At 37.0% G+C, this 20554-nt stretch overlaps 1 protein-coding gene across 10 annotated transcripts in view; it reads right to left on the bottom strand.

Annotated features, from left to right (window-relative positions):
* The window catches only part of DPP10 (dipeptidyl peptidase like 10), a 725696-nt gene that overhangs the window by 195174 nt on the left and 509968 nt on the right, over positions 1-20554 (bottom strand). The window contains exon 1 of one of the 10 annotated variants that reach the window (XM_072960853.1): positions 17390-17398. The exons of the other annotated variants lie outside the window; for them this stretch is intronic. The gene's annotated coding sequence lies outside the window, so the exon portion shown is untranslated. Of the gene's footprint in view, positions 1-17389; positions 17399-20554 lie in introns of those variants that run through there. 10 annotated transcript variants of the gene reach the window in all.

Raw genomic sequence — 20554 nt, forward strand, 5'->3', positions numbered from 1 at the left:
CTGACAACAGAGAGATCTAAGCAGGAGGTCACTCTGTTTGGAATGTGCCCTGGAACATATGAAAAACCTAATGAAAATACTCAGTATACTATTTTCCCATTCTTTGTTTGTTGGACTTAAATCTCTCCTCTATTTAAGAATAATTGAAAAAGCTTTCTGATCCTTGGTTTCTCATTTGGAAAAAAAAGAGATTAAAATACCTGATCATCTCACAGAGATGCAAAATGATAAAATAATTTAATTACAGAGCAGGGAGAATGAGAAAGAAAACGGATGCTGACTGAGTGCCTAGTATACAGCAGGCACCTACCCACTTACCAAGTTCTTCTTCTTCCCCTTTCCAGACTAGTGATGAGAGGACAGACAGTGTCAGGAGACTGAGCAAGGTTAACTATGAGATAGTAGATAAATCATTAACATCTCTGAGAAGTTCTGTTGGAATATGACAGTAAGGGAGAGAGTTACATTAGCTACTAACCTAACTGGGTCATTTATATTGAGATTCAAATACGTCAACTGCTATTAACTAAGTTTATGAAGTTAAAAACTGCTAGGAAATATGAAATACTGAAGTTGGCCACTGATGAAGACAAGGAGTCTACTATTTCCTGATCCATGTGTCAGTTTTAAGTCCTTGTGATGTGCGGTGAGCACAATGGTGGCATCTATGGGAAAGATGCTGTTCCTTGAATTCTACTTCCCCTGAGTCACTCAGGAAGCCAGTTTCTGGGGTCACAGTAAGATTCAGGTCCAATTTAACTCTAAATGCCTGTCCTCAAATGACCAGGTAGTCTCGCACAACTTCCTAGAAACTTTGAGCACTTCGGAGTAACACACTCCAAGTAGTATGGTCATTTGCAGGTACGACTGAGAACCTTCTTGTTGTCATATCTACAGTCCTGTATGGGTCAGTGGCTTGTTCGTTCTGTTTAGCACGATTATTTTATATAACAGAGTTTAGTCATATGTGTGGCTGAGTAAGCAGCTTGGTCGTGAAAAGATCAGGTCAGAAATCGGGAACCTGGGCCCTAGTTCTGACTCGATCACATTTTTGCTTCATGACCTTGAGGAAATCACTAACACCTTAAGCTTCAACTTCCTCATTCATAGAAAGGTGATAATAAGTCCTGATTCACTGGCCCATTATGAAATAAAATGACATAATGCACATACCCGTACCAGGATAACGGTGAAGAGATTTGCAAATGAAAAGCACTTTTATAACACCATTACTAAGAGTGCTTATTATTTTTGAGTCAAATTCTGTTCTGCAGTTGAGTTGAGCACAGCGATCACAGGAAGACAGACAGTGAATATTCAGCTTCTCCACTGAGAAGATAGAAGCTTCTCTATTGAAAACTCTAAAAAATGAGCCCCAGTCACAGTCCTTTTATTTTTCTCAGATGATTAGATGCATAGTGGATAAGAAGGTGGGCTCTGCAACACATCTTTGCTTTGTCATTTTCCAGAAATGTGACTTTGATCGAGTGATTTAATCTCTTTGGGCCTCCTTTTCCTGATCTGTCCAATGGGTATCTGTTCAACAAATATTTCTTGAGGACAGCTATGTCAGGCACACTTCCCAGGGCTGGAAGACAGCAGTGCACCAAGGGAAGGGGGGAGAGAAGGAGGGAAGAAGTGGCTGGACAAACGCAGGAAACAATGAGGTCAAATTCTGATAATGGGAGACCCAGGGTGAGGAATATATGAGGGATGGCCTTTTACAGGATTCTTACTCTTGCAGCAAGAATTCTCTGTAAGTTTGAAATTATTCCCAAATAAAAATTGCTTTTAAAAGAAAAATAAAACAAAAATCAGGGCAAATGCATAGGTCACGTGTTGGATGGAGTCCAAGACTGTATCCAGCAGCCGTTCTGAGTGTCTGGAAACAAGCTCTGGCTTTCACATTGCTTCCTGATTGGAGTCACTCATTAGGACCACAGAGAGACTCTGTGGGGTTGAATAATGTTTTGTTTAGGATTTTTTAAAAAAATTTCTCTTGCAATGGCTTTAAAAACCTCTGGCTATCAGAGCTTCTGACACAAAATAGGTATTCAATAAACGTTTGTGTTTTTTCTTTTCCCCCAAATAGGTATACATGGTTGATAGACATCATTTGGTCAGTTGTTATATGTGTGTGAAGTCTTTGCCATGGTGTTTCTCATTACATGACTGCTGGAAAATTTGCATCAAGATGAGGTGTCAGCACAACATAGTGGCCAAGAGCGTGGCCTCTGGCACAAAACTGCCCAGGTTCAAATCCCAGCCCTGCCACTTACTAGCACTACGTCTTTGGGCAAACAACTCTGCCTCCATTTCTCTCTTATAAAATCCAGATAACAAAATGCAGTGTTTTGCGACCCGAAAGAAGTTAACGTTTACAAAATGCTTATAACAGTGTCTAGTATATAGTAAACATTATATAAGTATCTGTTACAAACATAAAAGTTGCCTCTGGGAAAGAGAACTTGACACAGTGCAGGTTTCTGAGCCCCGCTCCTGACTGGATGAGTCAGAATCCCTTGAGCTTGCAGCATTTAAACGAGCTCTCCAGATAATTCTTAAAGACATTAAAGTTTGAAAGCCACTGCTTTGGTTATTAGGAGCCTTGATGAACTGATTCCACAGGGGCAGCTAATATAGTAAATCAAACTTTACTTTTTATGTCGGTATCTTCGGTCTGAAAAATCCCCAAATTCTTGTGGGAGATTTCTCCCCAAATCAAATTAAATGAACTAATAAAACATGCTTCTGGAATGATTAGCATCTCAAGTTGTGGCTCTGAGGCTGCAGGTTTCCTTACCTTGTTTTTCCAGGCGGCTTTTCCTCCTCGAGCAGTTTCCCCAGGATAAATGTTGCTGACTGCCTGCATCTTTACTTGTCTAAGAACTGGATACAAATGGGGCTCCTGGGAGTTTGGGGTACGGTCCTTCTCCCTGAATTACTCAGTCCAGTCTCTGTGCCTGGGCAGAGAGAAGCCCTTGAAAGGGAATGCCAAGTAAGCATGACGATTTTACCAATTATCTTTTTTTCCAGAAGGGAATTCAGAGTTGGAGGAAAGTTGTTACTTTCCACATCTATTTCGTCATTGGAAGCAATTTCTACAGTTGAACTGAATACTTTTATGAAGTGCAAAAATTGGGACCATACTTTGAGGAGTTTTTCTCGCTGAAGGGGACAAAACCCCCACAGGCCTAGGCACCAACTTCAAGGCGTGGCTATATGAGCAAAGGGGAGGCACCGGGGCCAGGCTGCCAGCTTTGGTTGTCCCTGAGGAACAATGACTTTGTGACCTGAAGGCTCAAAGGAACCTGACATAGGTGCAAACTAGTTTTATAGATGAAGTTCTTAACTGATATAATACAAAAAATATTATTTTAACCACTGAACTGGTATGCATCATCATCATCATCAAATAGTAATTATTATGGGCTGAACTGTGTCCCTCCCCAGTGTGAATTCCATATGTTGAAGTCCTAACCCCTGGTACCTCAGAATGTGACTGTATTTGGTGACAGAATCTTCAAAGAGGTAAATGAAGAGGTAATAGAATTGGTTTCCATATAACAAGAGAGGACACGTGGACACATACAAGCAGAGGGCAGACCATGTGAAGACACAGGGAAGGGACGGCCATCTACAAACCAAGGAGAGAGGCTTCAGGAGAAACCAGTCCTGCAGACACCTTGGTCTTGGACGTCTAGCCTTCAGAACTGTGTGGAAATAAGTTTCTGTTGGTTAAGCCCCTAGCCCATGGTACTTTGTTATGGCAGCCCTGAAACACCAATACAATGATAACCACAACAGTACTAACATTTTATAGCACTTTATGTCTTACCAAAGATTTACACGATCTCATTAAAATTCATGCACGCACACACACACACATACACATAAGCCCATAAATGCTCACTCTGAGAAAGGTACATTAGCATCACCAGTGCCATTTGACAAATGAAGAAACTAAAGGCTAGAGAAGTTTGGTGATTGGCATGAAGTTCCATTATTAATTAGCACTGAAGACAAATTACATCCATGTCTTCTTACTAAAAGTATCACATTCTTTTCATTTCCCTACATGGTCTTCTTGGTCCACCTGTTTCCCAGGACCTCGGCTCTATGGGTCCCCAGGTAGGAAGAGACAGTAGATGCAGTGTCTTTCTCTAGACTGAGCCCGGTGAGCAGCCTGGGCATCTGCAGGTACAATTTCTGACAGCTGGGGGCCCTCACTATCCTGGTCATCATCCCTGATGGGACAGAGAGGGAGCTTTCGGGGCTTATCCAAGAACTGTGTTCATCACACAAAATCTCCTTGCTTCTTTAGTCCTCTCACATTTGGCTGGAAGGGTGGTATTATCCGAGGATTTTCAGTGACCTTCCTGAGTCCCAACTTGAAAGGGATTAGCAACCAAAATACTGGTGGTTCCTTTTCCTAAATTTCTTACAACTCAGGCTCTACCTCTGTTGGATTAATGGATTACTCTTTATTTGGTCTCATTTTCAGTAACTGTGTGTTGCCAGCTGCTCGGGCGAGGGAGATACGTGTTTGATACCTAGAGTGGGAGGTCCCACTCAGATTTTGCATGTGTTTTTCAGCAAACGTGCATTATCCTTAATTGTTTCATGAGGTAATGCACTCTGAGACATTGCCCACTCTGATCAGTTTATTCTCTTCTGGAAAGCCTCTCTGTCCCCTCCTTTTCCAAATCGATCCTACCTAGACATGAGTGCTTGGTTCCTATTCAGTCTCTTTCTCAGTATTTTCCTGAAAATGTCAACTGAATACTGTGAATTCCTACATTCAGTGTCATAAAATATTTAACTTAATTATAGAATGCCATTTTACATTAAATAAAGCAACATTGTGAGGTTATCTCCCAACTCTGTGCTCAGCCTCTTAGTATATACTTGAGACCATGAACCTGAAACTCATTTCTTTCGACTTCTTCATTAAGACTCTGCTCAAAACTTAGCGGGATTCATTTGGCAATTTATCATGCACTGTTATATGCCACTAAACCAATTACTGTCTCAAAATATTGCCCTGTTCTTTCATCACTGATGAAATTTCCATGTATTTATATCTTTCCTGACAATTAAATTGCTGTCTTCTTGAAGGCATTTTGTCCCTACCGAGGATAAGTGTTCGATAGATCATCATATTACTTTTCTATGTTGTAATGTCAAACTGTCACAAACATAGTGGCCTAAAACAACACAGATTTATTATCTTATGGTTTGGTAGGTCAAAAGTATGAGACAGGTTTCACCAGAATCCAATCAAAGTGTGAGCAAGGAGGCTTTCCGGAAGCTCTAGGGAAAAATCCATTTCCCTGCTTATTCACAGCATTGGCAGAATTTAGTTCTCTGCAGTTGTAGGGCTACAGTCAAAGTTTCCTTGCTGACTGTCAGCTGAAGGCATTTACCGGCTTCCAGAGGCTTCTAGGCTTTTTTGCATTCTCTGGCTCACGTCCTTCCTCCACCTTTGTGTCTTTTCTTTGGATGACTTTTCTTACTGCTGCTTCTGCCTTTAAGGGCCCGTGTGATTACATTAGTCCCACCTGAATAATCCAGTATAGTCTTGTTTTAAGATCATTTGTGGCCTTTGTTTTAAAGTCTGTTTGTCTGACATGAGTGTTTTCTTGTTGTTTCCATTTGCATGAAATGTATGTTTCCACTGTCTCATTTTCAATCTACGTGTGTCCTTCGCCCTAAAGTGGGTCTTTTGTAGGCAGCATATTGTAGGCTCTTGTTTTATTATCTAATCTCCTTAGAGCATTTAGTCCATTGACATTTACGGTAATTATTGATGGATATGTGTTTATCGCCATTTAAAACCTAGTTTTCCAGTTGATTTTGTATTTCTTCTTTGTCCCTTTCTTTTTGTTTTTCCTTTCGTGGTTTGATCATTTTCTTTTGAATTAGCTTGATTTCTTTTCTTTTTGGTTTCTGTGACTCTGTCTCATGCTTTTGATTTGTGGTTACTGTATTTTTCAAGTATATTAACCCATTATCATATCTATTTGCTTTAGACTGGTAGTCACACAGGCTCAAACACATTCTAAAAAGAATGAAAAAAAAACTACATTTTCTTGCTCCCTTTCCCACATTTAATTAAGCATTTGGGATTTGCAGATACTAACTACCATATATAAAATATATAAACAACAAGATCCTTCTGTATAGCACAGGGAACTATATTTAATACCTTGTAATAAACTTGTAATAATGAAAAATAATAGGAAAAGGAATATATATGTTTATATATATGTATAACTGTATTACTATGCTGTATACCAGAAATTAACACAATGCTGTAAACTAACTGTATTTCAATTAAGAAAAAGATCAACGTATTTGCAACCTTAATCCTCTTTTGCCACGTAATGCAACGTATTCACAAGTCCCAGGGACCAGGATGTGGACATTCTGGGGGACTGCTTTTCTGCCCACCACAATCATCAACTGTGGGTAATTACAAGGATAAGATCCTTGGCTGCTGCTGAGGTCTGAAATTCTGCTTTAGGCAATTCTGAACACAAATTGAACTCAGCCCCAGAGCTGGCACTCTCAGAGGAAGTGGCAAGTTCCTAGCTGCCGTATGTACAAGGAAAAACTATTTCTGATCCTTCAGGAACAAGAGTTATACACGTAAAGAAGCCCCCGGGGCTGCTCTACTTCACACTAATGATGGTGTCTGCGAAATGTCTCCGAGGACACTGACTCCTCACACTTGAAGTTCCTTTCAAGTTGAAGGTCTGAAACAGTACCAAACTTATTTCCTTACGATGAGGTTTAAAGATAAATTTTATCCCCCCCCCCAAATCAAAACCAAATATATCAAAAAGGAGGGATGATGATGATGATGATGATGATGATGATGATGATGATGATTTATGTTTACCCAAAATCCAACTATGCTGTCTGACCCCTGATGTGCCTCTTGTTTCTCTGCCCTCTGTCCTGGCTCCACAGCCCCTTCTGTTAGTATCAAAAGACAATCTTCTAAAAGAGCAGATTTTTTTTAATCACAGGGCAAAGATAACAAGCAGAAACTGAAGATTTCTTCTCCATGCATGGTTAATCAAGGAAAGTAAAGCTGAAGGTGCTTTAAAATAAAACTGAGGGGGAAAAAGATGATCTTAATAAAACAGCTTTTGGGGAAACCATCAAGGAGTTTCAATTATTCCACAGGGGCTTCCTTCCAAGCCCCTCGAGGCACCGTGCCGGCCACAACTGGGTTGCACAACAGGTAAACAGGCTGCCACTGCCAATCCTGCTACAGAGAAGGCGGCCGCCTTGTGGGCAGGGAGATGGCCCTGGGGGCCGTTTAAATCCAAGGGACTGCAAGGGATTTAAGTACATTCAAGAAAGGTGTACAGGTCACTGGCATATTCCAGGCACTGCTCCAGGTTTTGGGTATCATAATAGTAGTTCTCTCCATCAACAGGCTTACAGCTTTGTGAAAAACTAGACAATTACTATAATTATTCAGCAACAATGCTATGTGCTAAGTTAGAAGTAGCATAGCTATGGAAGCTCCGAGGAAAGTGTGACCTGGGCATTTAGGCAAGACCTCTGGGAGAAAATGGCCATTCAATTAAGGGCTGAAGGGCAAGGGAGAGATGCCTGAGCAAACAGTCTGCCTCTGACTGAGGCAATACTTCGTTGGCAGAGGTAAAGGCTGGGGAGGTGGAGAGGACCATGTCACAGAAACCTAGTATAAGAGGGCAAGATAAGTCTCTAATCAGAAAAGCAAACAGTCATATTTATGTCCCATGTGGATTATCCTAAATAAAATGTGAAGGGTGATAAGGGAACAAAATTGATTGGAGGGAAATAGTTACCACACTCTCACAATAGTCCAGGGAAGAGGTATCACTCAGGTGAGAGAGCAGTTTTAGGGAGGGAGAGGGTTAATTAATCCCGAGAACTGGGTGGCAGGACAGGGGATACAGTGGTGATGAAGGAAGAGAGGGAGTTGGTGAAGCGGAGAGACAAGTGAGGTATGTCTGCCAGGTTCTTGGATTATACAGGTGAATGGATGGCTGGTGACTGAATTAGCTTACAGTAACTCAAGAAAATCATGCTGCATGCCTAGTATGAATTGTGGTGAGGAAGGACACAGTTTTAGTTAAGCTTCAATGGTTCAAAGTGCAGAGACCCAGGCTGGCTCAATAAAGGGAGGGGTTATTATAGGACATGTACAGAGCGAAACGAAGATGGGAATCACACTGGAAATCCTGGAGTTTAACAATCCCAGGAGACCTGGGCTTCCCGCATGCTCTCTGTCAGGCAAGGCTAGCACTGCAGCAGGAAGAATCTACGGATGTTCAAGTTGCAGCTCTGCTCACTGACACGGCTCCACTGTGCTCTGATGAATGGTCTATTTCCCACATACTACTAATAGGTTTTCTCACTCTCTACCCTGAATTTCATTCCAGCATCCTAACATTTCTGTTTCTTGGGAATCTGGCTAAAAAAATTCTGCTGTAAGTACCTCCAAAGGACGATGACAGCCTTTTTACAGGACTTGAGCACAGCATTTAGGCACAGCTTAAGCCATAATCAATATACCATCGCTGTGCTGTTATTACAGATAGAATTAACATCCACTCTCTTCTTCACTCTCTTTCCTTCAAGTGGCAACATGAAACTGTCATGGTTAACACAAGTCAGGTATTTTCCGAAACACGCAGTTACCCCAGAGCTTCTCAAAGATAGTTCAAAAAATAGAATAATGATGGTAAACTTTGGTTTCATTAATAATTAAATGGTTTCTTAAAGATTCTGTTAAATCAACAGCCCCAATGCTAAGCTTCTAGATTGAGAGAAATATCCTCCTCAAACACTCAGGGAATCTCAAAAAAATGAATCTGAATGATGTTTTACATAATCAGATGACCTTGATTCTGACCTATGAATGCTGTAAGTATCTTCATGTTAGTGTTATGTTAGTACATACATAAAGAGAGAGAAAACAGAGATATGAATGAACAAACATATACACACGCACACATCATGTCTATAAGTATATATATATACACATATATATTCTCATTATCAGTTTGGCAAGTCAGGTATAAAAAGCTTGAAGAATATAACTTTTTCACCAACAATTCTAAACTGAGAAAACAGTACAGAGGATGCATCAGAAGAATAAAAGACCTGAGATTGGAAAATGTAGCAAATTAAAAGGCATGTAATATCTTGTACCTGTATTTGTCCCACAGAACAAATCCAAGAAGTGTTTGTGGGTGTTTAAGTTATGTTAAGTCTTCAGCATACTCATTAAAAAAAAAAAAACAAATGAATTTACTGTTATTTTAAAAAATCTTGTTAAAATTAGGCATCTGTGTAGTAACCCAGGTGTTGCGTTACATGCTTTGATCTGTAAATCTAGCAAGGTTTTTAAGAGTATAATACGTAAGACTGTAATTAGACAGCTTCGGTTTGTTCAGACAATTGCTTGGTAAAATAATTTCTATTTAAATTGAGTGATATGATTTTCCAGTACAAGAATGACCCTTAACAATTTAGTTTGGAAAGGTGAAAATGATTTCCTTTATATCCCCTTTTGGAGAGCACATTTTTATTGTACAAAACAGGCATACATACAAATATGTGCACACGTGCACAGGCACACAAAGATTTTAGAGAAAATTACCTCAAAAATTGTTCAGGAGGTTCTTTTTGGGTATGAGTGGTTTTTGATTGCGGCTTTTTACATTTTTCTCCATTTTCCATGTTCTCCAAAACGAGAACATATTTCTTCTAAAGTCAGAAAAAACAGCAAACAACTATATACATTATTTTGAAACAAGAGGGCTAAACCTTCTTAGGGTCCTCGTGATTAAGGGAGAGCAGAGTGCCATGACAGTGGTGTCCCCTTCTCAGGCCACTGCCTTTCCTAACACATTTCTCCACACGGCATATGTGATTAAAGATACTGTCAATATTCAAGGTGCTGTGAGTGACTGAAGGCTTTGAGTTTTTGCAGTTCATTGACTCATACTTAATGTCTCAGTGGATCTAACTATTTTGCTCTTTTAGTGAGTTGAGTAAAAAGAAGTAGGCTGGGAGTACAGAGACAGGGGAGTTAGTCCTGGCCTCTTTGAACACTAAGTGGGTATGTGAGCGCCTGGGGCCCATGACTGGCTGAACCCCCACACCCTGACTTAACCCTGTGGCTGACACCCATCAACACCCCTCCCAGCTGGTGGGAGTCAGTGAGTCAACAAACGGCAAAGAATGATGCTAGGCAGTATGTGGGACACGGATATCCTGAGGGACAATTTTGTCTCACTTATTGTTATATTTATATGCATATTATCTGCTCAAATTATATAGAGCCTTTGGTCATGCAGAATTACAGTTTCCATTTCAGTAGTGTGGTTAATCAATATATTTAGGAGAAAAGCATTTCTAAAGCTATGCTTTTGACACAAAAACTTTATTTTCAGGCCTTTTGCTCCTTTAATTGGCATTTTCCTGTTAGGACATTAAAATAGTTATACCACAGCACACAGTCAGGACAAGCATCCGTCATGCATTCCAAGGTGAGGAGGAGTGATTTCTTTAAGAGGAAATCCCTACGGTAGATTCCGACGTGTGGACAGCATTTGAAATCCCAAAGCATTCAATACTAGACGTTCCCATCGAGTATCTTGCTCCTGATGAAATGTAAGGAAAGTATCTAACACAGAAAGGAGTGGCTTTTTGTCGGTGTGGCATTGAAACTGTTGGGCCAATTTAGGTAAATGTGGATTCAGGACTTTCCTCTCTTATTCTGTTTTGACTCTGTTGAGTCTGTGGGACTCAAATTTTAAGGTCTCCTGCTTACTCTGCTTCTGCAGATGAAGTCTCACAACCTCATTAGTTGCTCAGTTTCTATCAATTAACCTACGATGAATGTCACTTTCATAAAACGAGAAAATGGCAGGCATGAACGCTAAGAGTTTTTCAGCTGTCATGATTTCTCTGCAAAAATAAAGACTCTTCAGTAAGAACACTTCGGTGCTGGAAGATACATGTTACGTCAAATTCTCTCAGACTATAGACCTCGGTCTTTGTTTCACACAGATGATTGTAAGGTCATTTCAATCGCAATGGGCCTCATTTAAACAAAATTTGATGATATAAAAACGTGTTTTTTGATGGCCTTACTTTTAAGTTTTTAAATTTTGAATAATTTGTATTTATAGATGGTGCATGACCATTTCATTTCAAATTCATTTTAGTTCATATTTGTGATAAAATTCATTAATAATAAACAGGGTTGTGATCATGACCGAGTGTCAAATGAGCCTTTCAGGTTCTCCCTGATTTCTGACTCATGACTTCACAGCATCCCTAGCCTGGGCAGGTGTTTATGGGGTCCGCAGTCTGCATGGGGATGTGGCTGCGAATACCTATTAATAGTGGACTGTGTTGACTGTAATCGCTTCTGTTAAGTAAATTCATCAGGTGAATGTGTACTTTCCATCTAACCATTTCTTGTTGAATCAGACAACTCTTGCACCAAAAAAACCCCAAATATCCCTCAATTACGTAGACACAATCTAAATAAATTTAAAAATAAATCAGGGCAACCTCCTATTAATGAATTCTGTATTAATCCCTCTCCCTCTTGGAGTATAATTAATATTTGTTTATATCTCAATAAGCATAAATTAATTTTCAAAACCACCGATATTACAGATTATAATTATTTAATATCTGAACTACAGCATACTATTGCCCTTTTAATTAAAATCAGATATCTCATTTACCTACCGTTCTGTAAGGCAAACTTTTCTCATTGTAAAGCTTAGGATGCTGTGTTATATTTCTCGAAATTTTCAGAATCAATGAAATATATTCACCCTATGCAACATACAGATTATTCTGAAAACAGGCTATCTGAATTCAAAACCTCGTATCAATTGCTAGCTGTAGGAACTCAGTGACTTCCTCTCCCTGTAACTTGATTTCTCTTTTATATCTTTAAACTATGGGTTAGTGAAAGTACACACCTCATAGAGTTGTTGCAGAGTAAAAGTGATATAGTACGGACAGAGGACGTAGGACTTGAGCACATCAACCAAAAGAAGGCCCTTTGTTTATAGCATAGACAGTAGAGAGAATTAAGGAAGACTGCTAAGTATCCACATTAAAATACTGATGCCAAGGAAAAGAGAAACCCAGCATAAGAGAGCATGAAAATGCCACAAAAGGATGAATGGACTTCCCATTAACCAGTGTGGCCAGTACAGAGTCAGCTTATTCTGGTAATGCTCACTCAACGTTATTCCTGAGAACTGTTTTCCAGGTGACAAGGAAACGGTGACAGCTGAAAGGTAACATCATGGAATGAACAGACTGGCAGCTTAGTCTGAGTGAACGGTAAGTAGAGAACAAACCTGGGTTAGCTTCATGGGAATAAGCAGAAATGAAGAGGAAAAGCAGGCGACCTGGGATCCCACAAACTCCTGTGTAGAATTTTCAGTGTATTTGAAGATGAATAGCGATACCCCTGAGGACGTCTGAGTAGGGAAGCGACTTAATTAGAATGAGGCTCGTAGGCTTTCCCTGGTAGGACTGAATGGGGAGGAAGGAAGAGATTACAGAGGGGATATCACTTAAAAATGTTGTTCTAAACAGTTTTGCAAACTCATGATTTCATGAGTTCCAGGGAACATAAATTAAATGACAGCTAAATACCTGTGTGTGTTTACTTTTAAAGACCTTCAAACAGTGGAGAATAATGACATGTCCCACGTGTATGCCAAGAACAATAAATAACAAGCAAAACAAAACCACAGAAATACACTAAACTGCTCATGATTGAAAATAGCAGAGAACAAGAAGCAAAAACAACAACAACAAAAACCCCAAATCACCTTTGCGAGGAGTAAAGAAGGCAGGAAAGAGAGAAGAGGAGAGCCAGTGGCAGATATACAACTGAACTTATAAAATGCTGCTAAAAAGAGAAAGAAAGTTCACTCTTAGTGTACAAAGACTGAAAAAGAGACATGGTACCTGAGAACACTTACTACAGGAAAGTACGTGCCATTTGAGGTTACAATCTGAAGTCATAATATGTCTGGGAAAGAAGGTAGAGAGGAGGGGGAGGTGCTTTAAGAGACTGTTGATAAAAAATAAGCAAATGGGAAATTTAGGGTCCTCCTACAAGGAAAAAGAAGCAACAAATTAGAGGTCATTCAATCCCCCTCCCTCTCCAATATATAAAAACAGAAACAGAAGAAATATAAAAGAATACCATTAAATACTGAATTTTATACACCAAAGATATTCTAAAGGATCACATGAAAACTACATAAATCTACACAAGTACAACAGAACAGAAAAAGCACTGAGGCACCTAGGCTGATGAAACCCCAATCCTCATACCCAACTACAAAAATCAACCACAAAGCAAAACAAAACTAAAACCCAACACCTCAAAATAAGTTAAACATTTAAGCATATGAAGAAAGACACCTTAACTCAGAAATTAAAATGTTAAAAAAAACAAAAACAAAAACAGACAATAAGTAGAAAAAAACTTTTAAAAAGAGAAGTAATTGATTCAATTAAAAAATAAATGGAAGAAAAAGACAAAAATGATCTCATACCTGAAGACTAAATTTAATAAATGTCAAAGGATAATAGACTCCAATGAAAATCTAATAAGGAGTTGAAGAAAGGCAGAGAAAACACCAGGAAAATGAGAATGAGATAAAGAAATAAAAAACAGATCAAGAGAAAGTAGCTGAAATTGAACACAGGCAAAGACATACAATATGGATCATTATTAATATTTAAAACTGAAATCCAGGAAAATTTATTGAAAACAATAGATTGGAATTTGCATACCAGAAGGGCCCAATGGATATCCAGAAAAACTGGCCAAGAATTAGCAACTGCAGGACATATCTGTGTAAATAAATGTACTAATTTAATTGACAAAGAAAACATTCTTGGTGCCTTTGTGGCTTTTTATATCACATAACTTACAAGATCAAAGGAATTAACCAGGCATTACACTTCTCCAAAACAGATCAAGTAAGGCAACAATGGAGCAGAATTAAACAAATAAACAAACAAACAAAAAAAAAACCCTCATGCAACAAAACATATATTAAACAGGAAATTTAGTAAATGGTAAAGAGGAAATCTCAAATAACTGGGCAAAGATGATCTTTTCACTAAATATTTTAATAAATAAATTGGCACTAGCCAATTGTCAAAAAGGACCAAATTAGATCCATATCTCACAATATACACATGGATAAATTTCAAAAGAATCAGAGTTTTAAATGTAAAAAATGAAACCATATTACAAGAAAACATACGTGAATTCTGCTATAACCCATTTGTCCTGTTTGTATAGAAAGGTTTTGAAACTATAGTTCAAAACCCAGACACAATCAAAGACTGATGAATGTGACTACATTCAAAAATAAATAAAATGCTATAAACCCAAAAGACAACAGACAAACTTAGTGCAAATATTTGTAAACTATATTACTAATAAAGAGTTAACATCATATGTATGATATTATGAACATAGATATATGTATATATCTAACCCACTGATTGGATTGGAATAATGATGAACTACATGATAGAAAAATGAGCAAAAGGCGAAAGCAGTTCACAAAATGATCCAAAACAGCCTTTAAACATAAGGAAAGTGTTCATCCCCCACTGTAATAAAAGAAATGCAAATGCAAATACACTGAAATATCATTTCTTACCAGTCATACTGGCAAAAATTAAACAGTATGATCACATTCTCTGGGTGAAGTTCAAGGAAACAGGCCCTCTCAAACATTGTTATTGTGAATGCAAACCGGTGCTGACTTTGTAGTGGAGAATTTGGCAACATTTAATTAATAGAACTGCACATGCAGTTATCTTTGTCCCAGAAAGTCAACATCCAGAAATTCTCCTTGAAGCAGTCTTTGTAATTGCTAAACATTGAAATCAAGCCAAAAGCTTATACATAAAATTGAAAACAAGCCAAACACCAATACATGAGAGAAGGTGAATAAACTTGCATACATCCACACTCCTTCGTTGTTAAAAAAAAAAAAGAGGGTATCTTAAAGAGGTACAATATGGAGTGATATCCAGGATACAGTGTTAAGTGGAAAAAGGAAAGTACAAAAGGATACCTAAGGTATGCTATGCTTCACATAAAAGAAAAGAGGATATATGGTACTGGTATCCGTGCATTTGAGAAAAAAGAAGCACTAGAGAGAAGCTAACGAAACTGGCTATGGATAAGGGGTGACTGGGAGTTGGAAGGAAGTTTGGGAGTTTAGGAAAGTGTGGAAAGGAACAGGGGCAGTAAGAATACCTTAAGTATATCATTTTGTGTAATTCTAACTTTCAGAATAATTTTAATGTTAGACACACAAAAAAGATACATAAAATCTATATGTAAGGAAGAAACATTTCAAATTAGTAACCTACATGAAAAAAATCTAATTCAAATAATATTAGAAATTCACACTTTAACATATATCTCCAGATTTAAGTAAAAATTTTATATACACACATGTATATATATGTATGATATATACATACATATATCAATTTGCTTTCCACAATGGCATGATTTAGCAATTTAAAACTATATAATGCATATTCTAAGGCTGAGGAAATAGCAAATATTTGTGGATAATGGAAGCTGAGTTTCTCTCTAAGTAAGGATATAAAAAAATAAAAAGGGGGAAGGCTAAAATGAACCCTGTAGTGTTAAACTGCAACTGGAATATCAGTATAAATTAATGAATTTTAATATAAAGCTAGAAATAGATATAGGAAAGTGTCTATAAATGTATGTACATAGATGTAGTTATTTGTCATTACAGCACTAATGAGCACACCTCAAGCCCAGATCTTGGTTCCTAAATACCATACTTTAATAAAAACAGACAAACTGAATAAACAATTCATTCTTAAATTGGAGCAGAGAATATTCAAGATGAGCCTAGAATAACATTTACTACCAAAAAGGAAGGAAATGTTTATCGTATGAATCAATACAGGAAATTAATATAGATACAATATTATCATCAAATCTATCGACCATATTCAAAATTTTGCCAAGCGCCAGCTTGGAGTGGATCCCATTGGCAAAATCTGGAAAATAAGATCACCAAAATAAATCTTAATGGCAATATGTTATAACCCTGAGGATAAGTACAGAAATCTGTAAATCTACAGTAATAAAAACCAACCAACGAACCAACCGGGGGAACAAATGGAAAGTATTTTGTTATAGTAGAATTCAAATTAATAAATGTAGAATAAATAAAGGGAAGAAAAAAAATCACTAAGAAAAGTTTAAAAATACCAGAGTAATAATTGTTTGGGGCAAGAAAAGTCAATGGATGCTAAAACATTAAAGAAATTTGACAAAGAATATGGAATTTTTATAGAGTAAAAGTATTCTCTTAGGGGCAATCATTGATCTTTATAAATTACAAAGTGACACTATCTTAACCAAGTGATCAAAGTGACTACTGCCATTAAAAGGACAAACAGATATTACGTGGGTCCTGATTCATTTCACTGTGAAGGACACAAAATCACTTCCATATTATCACTGCCTAGAATACATAATCTGCACTTAATCATGAGAAAATACCAGACAAACCTAAGTGAAGGAATGTCTATAAAATAACTGACCTGTACTCCTTAAAAATGTCAAGGCCATAAAAGACAAAAAAAAAAAAAAAAAGACTGAGGAAATTTTCTAGATAAAATAAGACAAACCAGACCAAGTAAAGCAATGTGTGATCTCAGATTGGATCCTGGATCAGGATTTTTTCCTCCTCCTTGAAAAACATTAGTAGAACAGTTGGCAAAACTTGAACATAGTCTGTAGATTTAATAGTATTGTATCTATATAAATTTATTGATTTTATCATTGTTACAGTTTTATAAAAGAATATCCTTTTTTGTATAAATAAAAATTAAGAGTATTTAAGGTTAAAGGGGCATTATCATTTATTCTCAAATGTTCAGAAAAAAAACCTATGTTTGTGTATATATAAGTGTTTATGTAAATACATACATAGTAAAAGAAAGAATCTGGGTGAAGGGTTTATAGGATTTCTTTAAATAATTTTGTGACTTTTTAAAATCTGAAATTATTTTGAATTCAACAGTTTTGAAATACAAAAAAAGTATTTTCAGGGTCATCTGCATGCACATACACACATAGATATAATCACAAAGTTCAACGCTTGCTACCCCCTGCTTTTCAGGGGGTAGGAAAGAGTTCTCTGCTTTCTGCTTCTATTTTAATGCGTTTTCATGGTTGTTCTCATAGTACCATAAAAAGAAGTAGGTCATTTGGTATCAATGTAAGGAAATTCAGGTTATCACTCACTGTCTGAATGAAGAGAGGGAAATACACTTAGTTTCTCAAAATCAAGCATCACAGACCAAGTCTGAGTCCAGAGTCTGCCTCTAGAACTCTAGCTCTTCCCACTCTGATGCAACTAAGACTCTTAATTTTTCTGTAAATAAGAAAGCAAATTAATATGAAAATGTTATTTAAATTGGGAGTTAAATTTGGAAAAGATAAAGAAGCCAATAATTTTAGTGTGGGAAATGTTGTCTCAAAATAACATTTCACCATATGATGTGCTTTCCAAGATTTTTCTTTCAAGTAAAACAACTGAAAATGCCAGACAGTGTGAGTTCAGTGTTCAGAGAGTTGTCATGACTAAAGAATTCATTTCATTTTGAATCATTTCATCCCTAATATCCAAGAATACTAGAGGTACACTTATATCCTGGAATATTACAAGGTCATTAGAAAAAAACAACACAATGACACATATATATATATTGACATAGAAATCTTTCTGTGATATTTAAAAAATAAAAAAAGCATCTGGGTATAAATTAGCATAAGTAACGTGATTCTATTCAAGGGAAAGCATATTTGCATATGGAAAATACTCTGGAAGAATGTTCTCTATGTTAACAGTTATTAGTGGTTTATCTTTAAATGAGTTTTATTGTCATAATTTTCTACCTGAACATGAAGTTCAGTAGAATCCAAAGAAAATCATTTAAAAGCCAATTAAAAACACACAAATGTGTACATGATAAAATCTGAGTGAAAATTATTAGAGACCTCACTTAATTAGATGCACTCTGTCCCATGTTTTTCCATGAATGAAGATGATTTATTTGGATACTGAAGCCTCTGTATTTTTAAACAAAAACAATTTATGTTCCAAAAAGTTACTGAAAGAAGTTTCCAGAAGGGGGCACAGAAGACACTTGGAGTCAGGAAGAAAGAGCAAATAGTTGAAAGGTAAATGAATAAATATAAACTTTACTTATTTAAAAATTTTGTCAAGGACTACGTCTAGAAATTATAAAAACAAACATATATAATATGTCTATCTTAGCATTCAGATAGAAATTTGAATACAGAAGGGAGCTTTATTTCACCACCTTAGAATTTCTGGTTGGATCACTTGATTTTAGAGAAAATCTGTACTCTTGTTCCCGCTCTCCCACCCATACAAAGGCTTGGGCACATTCTTCCCAATCGATATGATTCAGATATTTTCCTGTAGCCTCCTGAAATTCGCTGTTTTCTCTCAAAAATGTCTCAAGCATTTTATGATTTAAATTATGAAACTGATTCTATCTCAGAAATAACTTTTAACAATACTTAGGATCAGGAAAAGAAAGAGAAACCAACTTGATTCAAGTACCTATTATATTTCAGATTCTGTGGCTTTTAAAAAATTATCTGAGAGAGATTTAGTGTTTTTTACACTAATACACAAGCATTAACTGGTAGAGACAAAATTTGGACACCTATCTGGCCAAAAAGCCAGGATCTTTTCCACGTCACTGATCATACCTGTAACAGAAACATACCTTCTTTTTTATTATTTCAATTTTTCAATTTTATATTTTTTCTATTTTTGAGGGATAATTAACAAATGTGGTTGTATCTGTTTAAAGTGTACAACATGGTAATTTGGTATAAATATATATTGTGAAATGATTACCAAGATGAAGATAATTAACATATGAATTACTTCATATAGTTAATTTTATTTTTTTCTTTTTGTGGTTAGACCTCTTTATGGTTAGACTTAAGACCTACTCTCATCATCTTTCAAGTACACAATTCAGAAATATTAACTATAATCACCATGTTGTACATTAGATCTTCAAAACTGATTCTTTTTATGAATGAAAGTTTGTACCCTGTAACCAAAGTCTCACCATTTCCCCTAAAACCCAGCACCTGACACCCATTGTTTCATTGTCTGTTTCTATGAATTTGGATTTTTAGATTCAGCACACAGGTGATAACATGCAGTATCTGTCATCCAATGTCTGGTTTATCTCACTTAGCACAACGACCTCAAGGTCCATCATATTGTCTCAAGTGACAGGATTTCTTTATTCCTCATGGCTGAATGATATTCCTGTGTGTGTGTGTGTGTGTGTGCGCGCGCGTGCGTGCACGTGCACGTGTGTAAACACACTACATTTTCTTTATCCATTCATTCATCTGTTAAGAGACATCCAGGTTGTTTTTAAATCGTGGCTACGATGAATAATGCTGAAATAAGCATAGGTGTACGGATACCGCTTTCAGACGGTGATTTTGTTTCCTTTCAAGATACAGGTTTTCTCACCCTATCTGAAAGATGAGTGTTCCTATGAAATCTTTCCTCAGTCTAAAATAAAGGAGCAATTACCTTGGGACACATCTTGCTAAGGGATGTAAAATATAAATCTGTATAAAGCACAAATGCTCACAGGCACAGCTCAGAGGGATGGTGGCTTGGTGCTGAGATGCTGAGTGTAGAAGGAGCCTAGCAGTGCCACTGCCACTGTTCGGGGGGGGGCCTCTATAATGGCTCACTGCAAAACGAACCCTGAATGTTATTTGTGCTTCTCACCGTTCATAAAAGCAAAAATCTTCTTCAAGTTTCTTTAGATGAGCAAAAACAGGTACTAATGTAGGTCTTTTTAAAAAGTGAAGTGGTGTTAACTTTAGAAAAACAGAGGATAGTTACATGCTCAGAAGTGGGATTAGTGGATCATAGGGTAGTTATATTTTTAATTTTGTTAGAAACAAACATATAATTTGCATTAAGGTCTGTGCCAATTTACATTCCCATCAACAGTGTGAAAGGGTTCCCTCTTCTCCACATCCTTGCCAACACTTGTTATCTCTTGCTTTTTGATACTAGTTATCCTAACAGGTGTGAGGTGATAGCTCATTGCGGTTTTGATTAGTATTTCCCTGCTGATTAGTGATGCTGAATACCTTGTCAATACCTACTGGCAATCTGAATGACTTCTTTGGAAAAATGTCAATTCAGGCCCTTTACCGATTTTGAAATTAGATTATTGGCCATTTTGCTATTGAACTGCATGAGTTTTTTTAAAAAAAAATTATTTGAATATTAACCCTTTATCAAATATAGGTTTTCAAATATTTTCTCCTATTCTCTGGTTTGACTTATTTTACTGATTATTATCTTTGTTCTGCAGAAGTTCTTTA

Source organism: Vicugna pacos, chromosome 5 (genome assembly GCF_048564905.1).
Source record: "Vicugna pacos chromosome 5, VicPac4, whole genome shotgun sequence".
Classification (NCBI taxonomy): Eukaryota; Metazoa; Chordata; class Mammalia; order Artiodactyla; family Camelidae; genus Vicugna; species Vicugna pacos.